The 18,159-nt window shown below is 42.2% G+C and overlaps 1 protein-coding gene across 4 annotated transcripts in view; it reads right to left on the bottom strand.

Annotated features, from left to right (window-relative positions):
• Positions 1 to 18,159, bottom strand: part of SULF1 (sulfatase 1) — a 174,913-nt gene that overhangs the window by 134,395 nt on the left and 22,359 nt on the right. For 2 of the 4 annotated variants that reach the window (XM_029923229.1, XM_029923234.1), the window contains exon 2: positions 6,268 to 6,362. The exons of 1 other annotated variant lie outside the window; for it this stretch is intronic. The gene's annotated coding sequence lies outside the window, so the exon portion shown is untranslated. Of the gene's footprint in view, positions 1 to 6,267; positions 6,363 to 15,880; positions 15,933 to 18,159 lie in introns of those variants that run through there. One more of the 4 variants, XM_029923230.1, reaches the window with a different exon arrangement.

Genomic DNA, 18,159 nt, shown 5'->3' with positions numbered 1-18,159 from the left:
ATCAAAGAGATTTAATATGCTGGGGCAGGGCGCCTGGGTGGCTCAGTCGGTTAAGCGTCCAACTTTGGCTCAGGTCATGATCTCACGGTTCGTGGGTTCGTGTCCCGTGTCAGGCTCTGGGCTGAGAGCTAGCTCAGAGCCTGGAGCCTGCCTTCGGATCCTGTGACTCCTTCTCTCTCTGACCCTCCCCTGCTTGTGCTGCCTCTCTCTGTCTCTCAAAAATAAATAAAAACACTAAAAAAAAATTTTAATCTGCTGGGGCATTCTTACTTTAGGTAATAAATACATTTTTATGCAGAGAAGGCATCAAATCTTCTATTGGTAAAACTATAAAAACAAGGAATTTTAAAATTAATTTTATGGGCAGGTGGGCATCTGGTGGCTCAGTCGGTTAACACAGGACTCTTGGTTCTAGCTCAGGCCATGATCTCATGATTCGTAGGTTTGAGCCACACATTAGGCTCTAGGCAGGCTCATAATGCGGAGCTTGCTTGGCATTCTCTCTATCTCCTTCTCTCTCTCTGCCCCTGCTCTTTCTTTCTCTCAAATAAATAAACTTAAAAACATTAAAAAAATAATTTTATGGTGACTCCCATTGTAAGAAGCCATGTCTGACTTACCTGCTTTGTAAATAGTGGATTTGTTTAAAGTAACCCCTGCACTTTAGATGCGATTGTCAACTGGCTATGGTTAAAAGACAGGTTTCTTTAAAGGCTGCTAGAAAATAAACAGAACAGAAAATTAAACACTGGACATTTTGGGAGTTTCTGATGATGCCTATCACTTGTTTGGAAATGTTATGGTTGCCTTTTACTAAAATTTTTTTAAATGTTTTTATATATTTTTGAGAGACAGGGGGGAGACAGAGAGAGATACAGCATGAGTGGGGAGGGGCAGAGAGAGAGGGAGACACAGAATCCGAAGCAGGCTCCAGGTTCTGAGCCGTCAGCACAGAGCCTGAAGTGGGGCTCAAACCCATGAACTGTGAGATCAGGACCCGAGCCGAAGTCAGACACTTAACTGTCTGAGCCACCCCCAGACACCCCAATTTTTAAATAATTATACTCTCTCAAGTTCTTGTGGTCTGATCACCTTCCACTTAAAAATAAGGGAAACAGAACTAACTAGAATTTAAATAAAAATGTGAGGGGGAAAAGGGAAGCAGAAACCACTGAGGTTCATGTTAGATTCCACTCCCCTAAAGGACCCCTTCAAAATGTGCCTCCTTGCATTATGACAGCCACAACCCGCAGCAACTTTCAAACACGTTTGTCACATATATACCGCCACAAGATTCTCTAGTAATTTGAAGGCAACATCATAATACCAATATGAATTCTCACGGTAATCGAATTTTATTTATACATTTTTGTATAGTCCACCAGAGAGGGAAGGACCTTACCATCCCTGAATATACATACACACCTTTACCAAACCCGAACATCAAGTGTGTAGATTCTCCAACCTGCAGATGTGAATGTAAATGGCCTCCCGGGTTCCTGTTCTACCCTTATAAATACTCACGCAGCAAAAATGTCCTCAAAAAGCCTTCGTCAGTGACTTATTTGTTTGAAGCCCTAGAGAATGGAGTAACAGAACCTTAATAACAGGATTTGACCCTATCACCTATTTATTCCAGGGATGACTTCTTAGAAAATCTAACCTTCATTTGTAATTGTGATGCCCTCTTTATGAAATCTAAGCAGATGAATGAGGTTAAATTAGGACATCACTGAGAGAAGGGACCTACATTTGAATATATCTGCCACCAGTGGCACTGGGGATTCAACAATGACACAAATCAAATGCTTCCTATGTAAGCAGAGTTAATCAGTCCTAAAAATGTCCTAACACAGTACAAAGCAGTATTTCTTTTCAGAAAATGCAACATTATACTGGGAAATGTATTCCATCTTAACTCCAAAATGCCATTCAAAATTATCCTATGAAAAAGGGCATCAATTTAAAACATCTGGCCTGAAACCAAGTTGTGGAGTTGCATTTTGCTTCTTAAAATTCTCCGTTGTAAGAATCCAGACTTTTTCTATTCTAAACTGTGGCTTGGTGACCTTAAACAAATGTCGCGCCAGTGTGGGTCATTTCAGCACGGGATGGAGTGATTCTACCCTTCGTATGGATCTCAAAGATGTCTTGGGGGGATCTTAATGTAAGCAGGGCCTTAGGCCCCTCCTAACAAGCATCACCACAAAGTGATCGCTTCGAACACTCACGGTTCCAGGCATAGAACAGGACCATTGTGTGTGACCTGATTTCATTTCAGTGATTGTCCCAGTCAAGAATGACATCATCCCATTCTTTTTCTTCTTGATTTCCACTTGTAACTGTCCCCATGTCCCCGCCCCCACCCTCATAATTAAACTGCTCCCCTCCCTCCCGCTCAGCACTCCTCACCCCTCCTCTTAACGTCCTGCCTGAATGCATTATGACAGCAAGAGCAAAGGGTTTTCCTCTCTGGTCGGGTAATATCCCTGGAGTTTACTTCCTCGCCCGACTAGACAAAGCACCATTCTCTCGGCAGCCAAAGCGCACTGGGAGGACCATCTGCTGGGACAGGTTTCAGTCACACGAAAATGGAGAAAAGCCAGCAAAAGGTGACACAGCCTGATGGGCACAATGTTTCTCATCCTATTGAAGTCTGCTGTCTCCTTTAACCACAGACTTCTGCCTTTGAGGAGGTACTGTCTACACAGGTCCATTTAACCACGTGAATGCACGTGTGCACACTGGCGTGCTCGCGCTCACTGGCACTTGCTCTATCGATTAGATTAGTATCGATGACTCACATGTGAAAGTATTTAGTTCTGGAGGGGGATGATAGGACGATGCAGGAGAAGGCATTAGTTTCAAAACTGGCATTAGAAGGCAACTAAATAAGATGGCTGTGTGAAGGAAGGTGTGGGTTAAGTTTTTTTTGAGTGTTACCCTTTATACGGAGAAAGCAAATCCACTTATGTGCCCCACATCCATGTAATAGAGCATGGTGCATGAACTCAAGCTATAAACTATGAAGTCCATGCAGAAACTGTAGACTGTTTCCACATAAAAGTGAAAAGAATCAGAATAAAATTATATATTCTCTATGTTGCCAATTGTATAGTAGGTAGAACCATATGATATTGCTGCTTTTCTGGGTCAGAAATAGTCCATAGCAACAATTTCCTATGATTCCTCCTTGCATATATTCATATTAAAAAAAATTCATGGGCATGGGTTAAGTGTGTGTGTGTTTTACCTCAAAAAACTTTGTATTGGATTGCTATTGCTTTTTTAAAAAAGAATTACTTTATATCATTTTATTTTATTTTTAGTAAGAAAGAGGGGCAATCAAGAATCTGGAGCAGACTCCATGCTCAGCACAGAGCCCGACATGGGCTTTGATCCCATTACCCTGGGATCATGACCTGAGCCGAAATCAAGAGTCAGACCCTCAACTGACTGAGCCACCCAAGTGGCCCAGATTTTATTTTTAAGTGACCTCCAAACCCAGTGTGGAGCTTGAACTTATAACCCTGAGATCAGGAGTTGCCCTCTCCACCGACTAAGCCAGTCTAGTGTCCACTATTGTATCGTTTTACAACAAATACATTATTTTAGCTGCCATTAGGATGTGCACTGAGAAATGGTAAGGGTAAGAATGGTCACAAATGAAAAGAGCTGCCTTCTGACCAGCTCCAAACTCAGCTCTTAATATTCCACGGCAAGCTTAAATGCTCTGTAGACGCTCAGACAAAGAAAATTTTAGCAGTTTTTAGGGTCTAAGTCTGAAGTTGATTCCTTAAAAAGCTAGAGTTTACTATCATAATCTATAGACAATTTAAAAAATCTCTTAAATTTAAATTAAGGCATTGAGTATAACTTTAATTATTTGGGAAATATAAAAATATAATAAAGTGCCAGGGAGAAACAACTAAGACATGCTTTGATAAAATTTTCCATCTTAAATGGACATTGACTGGGCGAGGAAAGGTCTTAATTTCCTTATAAACAACATAGTCACTGTTCTAAGTTATCCCATCTGTGTGCCCCAAACCTTGTCTGACAGTGCAGTTTTTGAGTCCAGAAGGTACAATAGTGGACCTTCAGATTTTGGCAGGTGTATTTCAAGCTGAAAACCAAGCCCCACAAAAAATAACAGTCTGTTCTACAGGTGTGAACATTTTTGACAAGAACCCTCAAAATCTCCCCCAAGCTGTGAAATTTAATTGTCCTTTTGTTGTTTTATTGCATGTAAATACAACCTATCTCTCCTTGGAACAAGAAAGAATCTTCTGGCAATCAAACAGTCAGGATGCTTAGGCAGCTTCTGAGTTTTACTTATGACATCTCCTGGTTCTGTCTCTTGTGTTATGTATCTTGGAGGTGATGCCAAGTTCAATGAACTGCAGGTAAGCAGTTCTTAAAGCTGGAAAAATATTAGCTGAAAAAAACTTTATACCCAGATGACATGAGCCGAGAGGCAATCAAAAATGCACAGGGCAGCATTTTGAAGCTCAAATGCTTATTAATGTGGTCCTTATTTTATAAATCTGACTGTCCGCGTACACATAGAGAGGACTCATTTCTTTCTACAAAATTTACCAGATGGGAGGACCGTGGATCTGTGAATACAGATGTGGTGGTGGAAAGTGACTCAGTTACCTACCTAATAGAGCTCAAATAATGGATGAGGAAGGGCGGAGATGTTGAAGCTGGCAGTTGGTCCAGCTTTGAATTTGAATATTTCAGTCCAAAGACAAAAAGCAGACCAGAGACTTCTCTCATAGGGGGTCTACAGATTTTTAAGAAGTAAGTGTCTTATGTGTTAACTTTCAGTACGTAATTCTAACTTGATGAGATATTAAACACATTCCTGTTTTCTCATAGTAAGAATACTGAAAAATGAAAAGGATATAATGCTTAAACTGATAAAGTTACCCACTAAATGGAGAACTGACTCAAGAAGATGAAGAATTCTTAAGTAGTCATAGTTCTACTGTTTATTAAATTTATTTCTAAACAAACATTGTTTTTAGTTTCTGTTTGGGAATATTTCCTCTCCTGTCTGGGGTTCTAAAGGAAGGAGACTTCGTTAAACTCCAACTTGACATTTCTGGTGATACCACAGACCATTTGCACACAGAGCACTGAGAATTACAGAAAATAATTGCCAATCTTCATGATATTCTGTCGAGGAACTAACCCAGGACTCCCATATACTTCCAGATATTTCCCTGCTAAATTTGCCAGTTGTAGATGACACAAAATGCTTAATGTCATAAGTATTAGAAAGAGAAGCTGGCTTTTGTCCTCAAAGGACAAATCTGAAATTTGGGCCAGACCTGTTGAAGATTTCATTTTGTTTTGCTTATGTGAGTTCCACAAACTTTTTGGCGATTGGAGGACTTTATCCAAGCCCACCTGGGCCAACACAAGGCTGAGAATGAAAAGCAGGCAGAGGGTAATGATTCTTAAGAGCTGCAATTTGAAACCAACAGGAACTCAACAGTTTCCATTGTATTAGTTTGGTTGGGGATAGAAGGGAACAAATATCAGCATCATTGACATTTCAGCAGACACATGGGGCTGCAAATTCACATGAATCAACACCACTGATAACGTTTTTACAACTAAGGTTGTATTGCTTAGGTGGGTCTCTGTAACTCTTCCCAGCCCCACAACACTCTGGGCACTAGTGTTTATGTGGCCAAGGCAAGAAACTGTGTAAGGCAAGCTATAAACAAGACAGGTGATCTCTGTGGTTTTCACTCCTGAGACTATGGATGGTTGGTGTCGCTGGCCTGCCATTCCCTGTGCCTTTGATTCCCCAGAGCTTCCTGAACAGTCCATGACATGTTAATAAAGTTCTATGATTCTCCCTTCCTCCCTTCCTTCCTTCCTTGTTCCCTTCCCCCTCCTTCTTTCTATCTTTCCACCCAATGTGGGACTCAAACCCACAACCCTGAGATCACAGGTTATAGGCACTACTGACTGAGCCAGCCAGGCATCCCTGATTCTTCAAATACTCATTATTCAGATGGTTCTTTTGCCATTCCTGAAGCCTAATCTCATGGAATGGCTCTACCACATTTAAGGTCCCCTTTAGCTCTCAGCCAAGAAGGATGAAAATGATACAGAAGGCAGAAGACTCCTCTGTTTCTTATAATTCCCCATTGATGGGACACTCCTCTCTTCAAGTGACATGAGGTGCTCAGGTTTAATTAGTGCCTTGGTTTAATTAACCAAGAGATAAATGTTTGATACAAGTACCTTTGAAGATTTTCTGCAATTACTCTGTCTTGGAGAACCTGCATGTCATCCGCCAAATTCTTCTTCTTCAGATGGTGGTGGGTGGCCGTCAGCACCTATAATGGAAAAGAGTCAAAGTGTCCTCAGTTGTATAAGTGGCTTCTCTCATCTATCTGATAGCGCCCTTTCATAACTTCAAAGGAGAACATCATTAGGAATAATATTCTACAAATTTTATCCACGCTGATTTTCTTATAAGCACTTGCAAGAGACTTTGAAGTATGGTGAGTAATTCAGTCCTTTTGTAGAAGTTTCCATTTGGCTCCCTCTTCATCAAGGGAAAGACTTTCCTTCAGATTCATTTCATACTTCTCTTTGACTGGATTTCCTACAACTAATAAAGAAGAGTCTCTTTTCAAAAGTTTACAAAGTGTTCCAAGTTTAAAAGTTGAATGACATCTAATTTCAGGTTATGAGACCTGTTTTAAAGGAAAATGTGCTGAATCATAAAATCTCCTAAAGTTGCTGTAAGTATTATTTGATGAGTAGTAAAGTAAGCATTTACAAGTGGTTAAATTTGGTTCTTTAAAAAAAATTTTCTTTTAATGTTTACTTATTTTTGAGACAGAGAGAGAGAAAGAGAGAGACAGAGCATGAGCAGGGGAGGGGCAGGGAGAGACGGAGACACAGAATCTGAAACAGGCTCCAGGCTCCGAGCTGTCAGCATAGAGCCTGACATGGAGCTGAAACTCATGAACAGCGGGATCATGACTTGAGCCAAAGTCAGACGCTCAACCGACTGAGTCGCCCTGGCGCCCCTTAAATTTGTTTCTATTCTGCATTTATGACAGTTGAAAAATGTAAGTAACTAAAATCAACTTAGATACTTTGAATGAGAGGAAACACCCTGTTTAATGCATTAAGTATTTGATGATGCAATTTTGCTGCCATGAATAGTACATTTTTAACATGTACACATTTATGATATATAATATAGAAGAAATATTAGATATATATCTTTTAAGAAAATATGTTATAAGAAATATAAAAGAATAAGAAAACATCACCTGCAATCTAACAACCCCAAATCTCCTTTGCCTGGAAAAAGTGTTTCTCTTGCCCATGTTAATAAATATTAACACATGTTATTTGGAGCTTTCTTACCTCTTCACTGGCAAAAACAACTGTCTGTTGGTATACGCAGAGGGGAATTTCAGAGGTAACGGGTGTACGTTATCTCCCTCAGTACAATAGACTTGGAATTTCTTCTTGATCTGAGTTGGCCCTAGTGATTCGGGTTAAATGTGGGGCAGTACCTAGTCCTTTGCTCTGTCTGGAAGCTTTGTTCTTATAACGAATTTGCTACAGCAGTGCCTCCCTGGAGCTGCCCTGTGGCTGCAGGACCCTTCCTCCCACGCCATCCTTATCATGTCTCTTTCCATTCCTGACAGAAGCTCAACGCCTCCACCCATTTACGCCACCCTCTGCAATCGGGCACACCCAACCCAGTTGGCCTGTTGAACTACTCCCCCGTGCTTCCCATTCTAGGGGTGGGTGAGCTGTAGGACAACTTTTACATTCTCTGTCCTCACATCTCTGATAATACTACAAATTGTTATAAGTATCACACAGATGTCTACGTATTTTTAAATACGTCCCTGGAGGACATATAAGTGTGTATGTTTATAATTACGCATGACACCTTGTGATTTCTGGAAGTAAAAGTTAACACTTGAATGTGAAGCTGTAAGTGTCTGGCTGTGGTCATGCCGGCATTGCCGAACGCCAAAGAACATTTTTTGCAATTGTTCTGAATACACTATCGGCTGTAGCAGACCCTGGAATGAGATGCCTGAATTCCAGGCTACAGCATGTACTGGCTCTGTGACCCTGAGTGAGTTAATTTCTCTGTGATTCAGCATCCTTTGAAAAATGGGGATCAAAGATTGTATCTAACCCACAGGGTTGATGTGAGGATTACACGCAAATATCCATGTGAAAAACGTAGGAGAATTGATGATCCGTCATAAGCACACAGTAAACACTGGCAAGCAGTAGTATTTGGGTTAATTGCGTTTTTTTTTTTTTAGCTCTTGCGGTGGAAATATGCAATCAAAAGATATTTTCATGGAACAAGATCAGACTTTTCATAAATTTTATAAATGGAGGCTCTGATTTGTCATCATTACAATGATAATGTGTGGGAGAATAATGTAACAATTTAATTGCTATAGGCTATTATAGAAAGAACAGAAGCAGTCTAAATATCTGCCTGATAAGCATCTGCCCCTGGGAGTCAAATACTTCCTGCGGTGCCACGGAAAGTTTTATTGGCCAGAAGAGAGCAAGGTGATAGGATGGTCCAGCCATCACAGTTCTCTGTTCCAGAACCTTGACCCCAGCAGATGTACTGCCTGGATACTGTCCTTATTTACATGTAGCACTTGTAACGACTCATTTTAAATAGGCATAGCGCTAAATGTGAATAGAAATTTCTTATAAATAAAAAAAAGAAATTTCTTATTAAAATGTGTCTTCTTTTCACAATTTCATTAATGAACACTCTGCTGGAACAAATTTATTCTTTAACTTCAGCAAAAGAGAATCATCTGGCAAATGAAACTAACATTATTAAAGAGAATGTTACTGGTTTATGGTTTTGTTTATATTCAATCTGTAGTTTCTTTTGGTTTTCAATGATATAAATATAATGACATTATTGTGGATGGGTAGTTATATAAATATCATTCAAGTGAATTATGCCCCGGTTTTTTAAGGCATATATTTCAGTCACATTTTAGCAGGTATGTCAGACACTAACGGGGGCTCCGCGGTCCCGCAGTCAGGTAGGGAAATGCTCTAGGAGAGTGCCCGGCAGCCTGGCTTCCTCGGGGTCCTCTGGCGAGACTTTCTTTATGCTTTCATTTCTGCCATTCCTTACCTAGAAAAGCCACAGTTATTCCCTCCATGTATTCAAATTCTAAGGACCCCTCTGGGATCAGCTGAAGTCCTGACATTTCCTGACAAGCTCCATTTTCATTTGTCACCAGCCTGCCAACACTTAAAAATCTGTGCCACCCAACGGAGCATCTAGTAATGCAGTCCCCACTGTTGTCACTGCTGCCTACGCGGGTGAAGGTCTCATCCCTCAGACCAGGTTCTAAGATCGCTAAGCACGGAGGTTATACCTGGCTGGGGCTTTATATGTATCTCATTCTCTAATCATAATGTGGCCCCCTGGTAAGTGCCGGCACTGATTGAGCATCATTTTGTTTGTTTGCTTATTACTTTTTTTAATGTTTATTTTTGAGACACAGAGAGACAGACCATGAGTAGGGGAGAGGGGGAATCCGAACAGGTTCCAGGCTCTGAGCTGTCAGCACAGAGGCTGATTGGGGTGCGAATCCACAGACTGAGACATCTGAGCTGAAGTTGGACACTTAACCGACTGAGCCACCCGGGTGCCCCAGAGCATCACTTTATCATCAGAACCCGAGTCACATATTGATCCTGAGTGTGTTTGAGTTTATTCAGGTTCTGGTCAAAAATACCTAATCGAAGACCTTAAATGGTTCCTGAAGCAAGGATAAATTTTCGGTCCACATGGCGCTGAAGCTGGGCCAGGCAAATTTGAATGAAGCAGGGAATCATTGGCCCATCTCGAGGCCATTTTGCTCTTTCTTTTTCTTAAGCCAGACTTATGATATTTTCTGTACACAACGACTCAGCACAAGACTCAGAGGTGTTTTGTGCAAACACGTGTGTGGGGAGAGAGAGAGACAGAGAGAGAGAGAGAGAGAGAGAGAGAGAGAGAGAGAGAGTGTGTGTGTGTCTGTGTGTGTGTGTGTGCACTCGTGTGAATCTCAGTTCTGTTCATAAAATATACAGATAAGACTGGGAGACATCCAAAATCCTTTCCGCCCTAAAATCTTAGGAAACGTTGGCACCCATGCCCATTAATTTGACATTAACATCCACAACTCGATGTGGGTGTGTGCCAGAATTTCACCTGCTGATAATATGCTGCTGGGAAGTTGGGCTGGATAGTTTAAGGACTCTACTTTAAAAGTTTGGTTTGGCTTCTCGCTCCGTATTAGCATTGTACTTAGCACTTAGGAATCCATGCTATAAAGCAAGTAGATGATTGAACTTAACTCTCTTGGCTTTTTCAGTTGTTCAGAAACTGAGCTGCATTTCCTGGCTCTCAAACTTCGTAAACTCATCAGATTTTGCTGCAGAGCAATGTCATTAAAATAACAGTCCTCAGTGGAAAACACTAGCACCATTCACAGTGAAATGCTGAAATAGTAACTGATGTTTTTAAACTGTGAATTGGAGGCATTTTTTCTACACCTCACACACATATACATTTAAATAGACGTGGAAGGTACATGCTTAGATTTCTTAGGTAGTTGTCCCTTCATTTCTTCTGGAAGCGGTTTTTAGTCTTGTTGCAGAAGTGCCTTCCGTCTCTGCTTGCTCTGCCTTGGAAAGTAATAACAGTTCAAACTGCTTTCCCTAAGGAGCTGCAGGAAGGTCCAAAATGTCCTCATTAGAAATCTCACACTGAACCACACAAATCTTGCCATTGTGGACGGTGCTTGCATGTGGGACTATTACTTCATGCACAATGACATGGGACCAGAAAACATGTGAACAGGAAGCCAAACCCAAGAGAGAGCTGGGGAGCGGCCAGCTTTCTGAACAGCTCAGAAATGAAGCAGAATCCGGCAATATCTTGCACTCAGGTGTCTGGGGGACCGCACAGCTGCGCCCTATCTACTCCAGACACTCGTCAGGACAGCGCCGGGGCTCGGGCGGCACCCGCCTGGAGTAAATCATCATATCGGCAAACCCAAAAGGACTGTGAAGAGTGGAGCACTTGCTTATGAAGCCAAGGCTTTACCTGGCTTGAGCAACCTACGTGCGGGACGGGCAGCAGCTTATATGGAAGCTCAGCTTTCTACTGTGCTAATGGGAACTCCCCCAAATGTATCTTGCTCCTTCTTTAAATAATAAACTTTCATAGGATGTAAGTTCTTCTTATAAAATAGATAGAGGGTGATTATTTTGTATAACGGAGATAGTAACAGCTCTTTTCTGGAATTTTTCTTTTTATCTTTTTCTTTTCTTTTCTTTTTTTATGTTGGAAGCAGTTTGGTAAAAATAGAAACCTTTTTCATCATTTCAAGAGCCCAAAATAATTTCTGAAGTTTGGGGGATTTTGAAGTGAACCATCAGAAGCCAGTTTATAACCAAACACTATCTTTCTGATGAGTGATAAACCTCTTTATATTCAGAAGTGGAAATAGCTTCTTAAATCTGTTTTTAAATATGTTGATACAGTTTACCTACCAGACAGAAATATTATATGACTCTGTGAGACTAGTCATGAAGTCTGGGGCTAAGTCCCTTTCATAATAAATGGTGTTTGCTCTGAAGTGTTCGGGTGGGGAGGGCACTCTGAACTGCAGGAAATCCGATAGAGGCTTTGCCATAGGAGATTAAGGGCTGAGTGTAGAAAGGGTGAAAGGTATAAGAAAACGAAGGTTATCACGTAATCAGACCTCAAAGATTTAAAATGTCATAGCTTCCTGTCTGTTAATGAGATTGTTTTCTATTCTTTCTAAATGTTAAAATTCTTCCAGTTGTCATCTTTTAAAAATTCGCAAATGTTATCTGCCCTTTCTTTCCGATTACATACCATTCAAGCGTATGGGAGAACTTCCTGCCACACCGAAGGAGACGGTTGTAGGCTACGTAATGGCAAGGTGGGAAATCACCAACTTTGCCCTGGTCTTAAAAATCACCTCGTTTTCTCTAGTCTCTGAGTGTATCCCCTAATTTAAGGGCAGTGGAAAAGTCTGCTAAGGAATGACTTCTTCATGATTAAACATTCTATATGAATAGGTATTCCTTCTCAATAAGTATTTTACTAGCCCAGATATTTTTTCTAGTCTCTACTAATTGCTGAAGGCTCAGAGGGAGTACAAATTAGTCTTTTTAAGGGTATGCATGGCTATTGGCAAGACTGCCCTAGACGTGGCCTTCCTGTTGAAAAGTTAATGGAAAAACAATCCACTCAACAGCAGGGATGCAAGATGAAACCTCAGAGCCCAGAAAGTCCAGATACTGACATTTCTTAGGGGCATCAAGCATAATAGGGAGAACTTAAACTTTGTCTCTCCTTGATATCCACTCCCCTAAATCTGGCAATTTTTATGCTTTTTTAAAAGCTACTTTTGATTTTTACTCAATGTTGTAGTCTGCCTTCTTATTGACACCACAACTCAACATTCCCCCCTCGCCCCCCCAAACTCAATTCTCTATTATAAACTTGTGCCTCCTCTTGTTTTACAGTATTCCATTGTAGCTACCCAGCTGAGCCCCAAAACCAATTCAGACCTTTTCCCTTTTCCTTTCACTCCCTCATTCAGCCCCCAAGTTAAGAATGCCATATCTTATAAATAGTTCTGAAATCTGCATCCTATTGTCCACCTACACAGCTTAGGACCTCAGCATTTCAGATGGAAAACTATAATAGTCTTTTTGTTTTTTTCAATAGATGTCCTTTTTTTTAACGTTTATTTATTTTGAGAGAGAGGGAGAGAGCATGAGTGGGGGAGGGCCAGAGAGGAAGGGAGAGAGCAAGAATCTTAAGCAGGTTCTGTGTGGTTAGCGCAGAACCCAACGCAGGGTTTGATCCTATGAACCACGAGATCATGACCTGAGCCAAAACCAAGAGTCAGATGTATAACCAGTAGAGCCACCCAGGTGCCCCACTACTGCGGTTTATTAACTGGTCTTCTAGTTTATAGTATTGCCAACTCCTAGGCCTTTGCTCAACCCCCACTCCATACTGGATACTAGCTGCTATATGTAAAACCTTCCTAAAACAAAAAATTCTATCTATTTTCTGCCTTAGCCCCATGCAAAGCCCTGTCTTAACTCCCACTGGTTAAAGAGTGATCCTGAAAGTGCTAGGGCTGGTGAGTTAAGTTTGTGCTATGATGCTTCCATCATTGGGATGGGTTTGCTACGAACAAATGCAATAGTCTATTAAACCAAACAGTATCTTACTGGTGCAGTTGGCTTACATTTCGGCCCAAGTTTTTTCTTGTATACCAATCTGAACAGATTTTTTGCAGATCATGGCCTGGTTCATGCATGAGTTTGAGTTTTACTGCAGTACTAGGTCAAAGCACTTGAGCATGAGGCCCCAGAATATTCATGATTGGGCCACTGACTAAATCTCCTAGCCCCTCCTAGAGGTAACACTATGGCATCAACAGAAATCCGCCTCTGACCCCGGCTTTCTCACACCTTCTGCTCTCTGCTGTTCTCTTCTACAAAGTCCTTCTATACCTCTTGCTGATCCTTTAAAACTCACACACTCATCTTGTCACTGTGAAAGTTCCTTTGACTGACACTAGGCAGAAATAATCACTCTGGCTTCACTTCTGTCACTTCATCTGAAATATACTTCTATTTTTACAGGTGTTGCACTGTTGAGAAAATTATCTGTCATTTTTTTACTGTCTCCTCAGACTATAGAAATTCTCCCAGGGGGAGATATTAATCTTATTCACTTTTGTATCACTAGTGCTTAGCACAGCATTTAATATATAGTAGATGCTCAATAAATGAATGAACTGACTCAAAGATAATAAAGTAAATGGACCTAAGGGGCACCTGGGTGGCTCAGTTGGTTAAACTTTCGACTTCAGCTCTGGTCATGATCTCACAGATCGTTAGTTTGAGCCCCATGTCGGCCTCTGTGCTGATAGCTCAGACTCTGGAGCCTGCTTTCTGCCTCTCCCCTGCTCATATTCTGTCTCTGTCTGTCTGTCTTTCTCAAAAATAAACAAACATATAAAAATTTAAAAAAAGAGAGAGAAAAGCCCTAAAATTGACCGAAACACTACTATTTTCAGACGCTGTACTGGGTGTTTCACATACATTATTTCCTTCTGGTACTTTCAACAATCCTGCCTTCAGGATAAGTAGTATTGACCTTATTTTAAAGATGTGAAACCTGATGCTAAAAATCTTAAAGATCTTGCTGCTGGTCATATAGCCAGGTAATGGCAAAAGCAAGCCTCAAATCTGGACCCCCATCGTGGCCTGTACTCTTTCTACTCTGACCAAGTATGCCTTTGAAGCTAATGTTGAGATTATGTGGCTGATCCTTGTAATTAAATTAGCTAGTATATAGAATTGAGTGTTGACAGATCACTCTTAAATTTAGGGGTAAAAGCAACGAGAATCCAGTCTCATTTTCAACTTTAATTATGCCTTAGAACTTCTTGGAAGCCACAGAGAATTCTAAGTGGAAATGTCATTTAAAGAGATTCTTTAAAAATAGACATAATTTTATAATGTTTCCTATGTTTGCTGAATAAATAGCTCTGTGGCATTCTGAAATTTGATATGAAATCTTTCTGCTTGACCCACTTTGGATATTATACTATCATGTAAAATTCTGAGCACTAGATAGATACAACAAATGTAAGACTATATATGTCTAAATATATATTTAATTGCCCTGAACTTTTACATATATATGTGTATAAGCATACACACAAACACACACAGTTATACATACTCATTATATGGGGTTTTGCATCTGTTTATCTAAAGATAAGGCCAATCAAGCTCAGTGGACACATCATAGATAACATTTCTGGCACTAAAAGTAAGAGGCCTTGTTTTTCTACATTATTGCCAATGTCTAGGTCTCACTTTTCGTACCTGAGTAAAGACAGTAATTTTCTATATGCCATACTTATGCCAAGTTGTAATCATGGTTCTGTAAATGCAAATTGCACACCTCCCCAAAATAGAACTTTCTTTAAGTTCTATTTTGTGTTCAGAAATTGTCTCTTTCTTAGTGTTGTTCCGGGGTTTTAAGTTCACTTTTGGTTGAAAGATAATTCAAAGTAGTGAGCATCATCCCTGAGAAAAATGCTCTGTGAATTCAGCATTCTTTATGAGAACAGCTTCATAACAGAGCTGTGGGGTTGGCCGGTGCCTAAGAACTTAGTGCCCATGTTCCTTTAACATTTAGACCTTTCAGCTCTGCGGGGGGAAAACTTAATAACAATGCACATGTCCACCACAGTCACAGTGTTTTTGTACAGTTTATACAAGCCCGTGCAAGTTTTCAAGCCTACACTGAGAGATGGGATTTACTTCAGAGTGTGAAAAGAAACTTCCAACAATTACATTTGTCTGAAATTGTGGGCACTGCAAGCAGAGAACCTGAAAACTAAAGTCCCTCCATCCCTTTTGGTGGCCTGACCTGCCAGACGAAGAACCAGATTCCTCTCTAGGATGAGATGTGTGTGGGACAGGCAGCCATGACCCGGAGGTGGCGAAAGTGGTCAATTTCAGCACCTGGCCTGGGTGCTCTTTTGTTAAGTGAATTCTCAACCCAAACTTCTTTCCCCTCCTATGATTTTGAGGAGGGACCCAACTGGGTGGAGATTTTGGCCAGAAACCCACTGTCCATCACCTAAGAATCCGAGCGAGGGAAACTAAATCCTAAGGAACAGATCACATAAAATGGACCAGGGGCAGCCAGGAAAGTTTGTTTCCTTCCTTTCTAAAGAAAAAAGCAGAGCATCATACTTACAAGAGCCGCCTTCCAAATCTTCTCTAGAGAACAAGCTCTGGGAACTGGGAGCGTGCAGGGGAGCAGAGAGAAGGTGGCAGCGGGACTTCCTTCCTCCTCCCGAGGGCGGGAGTCATTGTTCCTTATCTCCCCTGACCTCGCGCGGGGAGCCGGGGAGGCCCGGCCTCTGACCCGCGCCGCCCTCCCGTCTGGCCTCCGCGCCGCGGGCTCGGGCTTTCCTCTCTGCCGCTCCGGCCGCCCGAAGATGCATTAGGGACTGTCTGCGAAGTGCTTGCAAGATGAAGAGGGTTATATAAGCCCGCGTATTATTATCATCGCACACCCCCATAGAACCAAGGCTGCCAGACAAACAAAAGGCAGTTCCAAGAAGAGGAGGAGCAGAGGCAGAAGTTACACTGGGGGTGAATTTCGGGACACTGCTGAACTGACTGGGGGAAAAAAAAAAAAAGGCAATTCAATATGTGTATGCAAACCGCGGCACACAGCCCGGGAGCTGCAGCGGCCGGCTCCCCGCCCCGCGCGCCGGCCGGGTAGCCGCCCGGGCGGGACCCCGCGCGCCCGGAAGATGTGGTGTGTGGAGAGGCGGGCGTTCCAGAGACCAAGTGCTTAGTAAACACTGATGTTTCTTAGACTCAGGCCAGGTGTTGCTGCTGCTTCTCCTAATTCCCGGTCTCGTGTTTTCCCAGCGAAGGCTTGCAGGGAGCTCCCTGCGCCGGGGCTGAACGCTCTACTTGAATCCCCGAGTTGCAATCTCTAGGGGGCTCGTGTTTTTTTGTTTTTGTTGTTTTTCAAAATTTTCTCTGTGGGAGCCTGAGCCTCAGAGCCTGAGGGTTCTTTCCCGTACCCCCCTCCCCCACCCCGGAGTTGGGTCTGAGAAAGTTTTCTGATTCACTCTGAGCATCCATCTTCCTTGCTGACTCTCCGTCCCCAACTTGCTACCTTCTTTAAAAATTTTTTAAAATTCTTTTTATCCTGCCCTGTGCCCGGCACTACTCCTCATCTCCCCAACTCCTCAGAACTTCCATTTATTTGTCTCCGCACTCCTGACCAACTTCCCAGCCCTCCAGGCCTCACCTACCCCAGCACATTAGAGTATGAATCATACTCTAAAGATGGCCCCTCAGTTCCTTCACTTCCTAGCCTTACTCACATCCTCCTCCTCAGCCTGGAATGTCTGCACTCCCATTTCCTTCAAGGCTTAGTTAAATCCCAACTTCCCCACAGAATCCTTCCCAAATTTCTCCTCTTTGGTCCGCGTCTGTTGTAATTCCTCACCGGCCCTCTGCCTCCCTATAGGTTTTGGAGCCTTCTGTGGTTCCCCAGGATGGCCTAGGGGACGGGGCCTGTTGTAGAGCAGGAACTTGATGAATGTTCACTGAATTTAACTGACAGCCCACTTGCTCTTACCGGGGCCATCAGTCTTGGAGCGAAAGCCCCCCCCCCCCCCGCCCCCCATAACGTCCATGGGCTCAGGTGAATGCTGCCCATGGTGGAGAAATATTGATGGTGAACCTGGGCATTGGACTTAGAGGGGCTTGTGGATAGCCTTTTTTTTTTTTTAAGGAAAGCTTTATAAAACGTGGAAAGGGGCGTCCAAACTTTACAAGAGTCAGCCTCCTCTCAGGTGTAAGTTTGTGAGTGTAACAGGAGGGCGGGCATCCACTGGGCCTCTGCTACTACATTTAGAGGGCCTATAAAGTGGAGCTTACTTAATAGAATGCCAGGAAAATTCCCCAAAGGTGAGATTTTCAGAAATCAGACTTCTGGGATGCATTTTACAGGGGGAACTACTCCACCAGCGAAAGAACCGCGGGCTATCACAACAGCAATTGCACAAACGAACAACAGCTCCCTGGTGGATTGTTTTCTGATACAGGTGAAATATAGACCGTGAGCTGTCAGGTCCTGATTTTCTTTGGCTTAGCACTAAAGTGTTCTTATGACATCTCCCCTCATATTCTTCGGTGAAGGCAACGTGCTTTGAATTCCATCTGTGGTGGTTGGATCGACCACCGTGTCATTTAAGAGACTCGGGGTGTGTCTGCACAGTACACGCTCTCCAGTCCACACAAAATGTTCAGTCAATTAGAAGAATTTTCCCGCCTCCACTAATTGGGAACAATGAAAACCAATTCAGGTTCTAAAGAGAAATGTTTGCCTCAACTTCTTGAGGTTTTGGCTTCAGGGATGACAGAAGGCTCGTGGCGATTTAGTAGTTCAAGTGTAGGATCTTTCCTCATTTTGCCCTGCTCAAGTCAGAGTCATAATGTTTATTAAAG

The sequence above is a fragment of the Suricata suricatta genome, chromosome 15 (assembly GCF_006229205.1).
Source record: "Suricata suricatta isolate VVHF042 chromosome 15, meerkat_22Aug2017_6uvM2_HiC, whole genome shotgun sequence".
Classification (NCBI taxonomy): domain Eukaryota; kingdom Metazoa; phylum Chordata; class Mammalia; order Carnivora; family Herpestidae; genus Suricata; species Suricata suricatta.
This window is presented reverse-complemented; position numbering and strand designations above follow the sequence as displayed.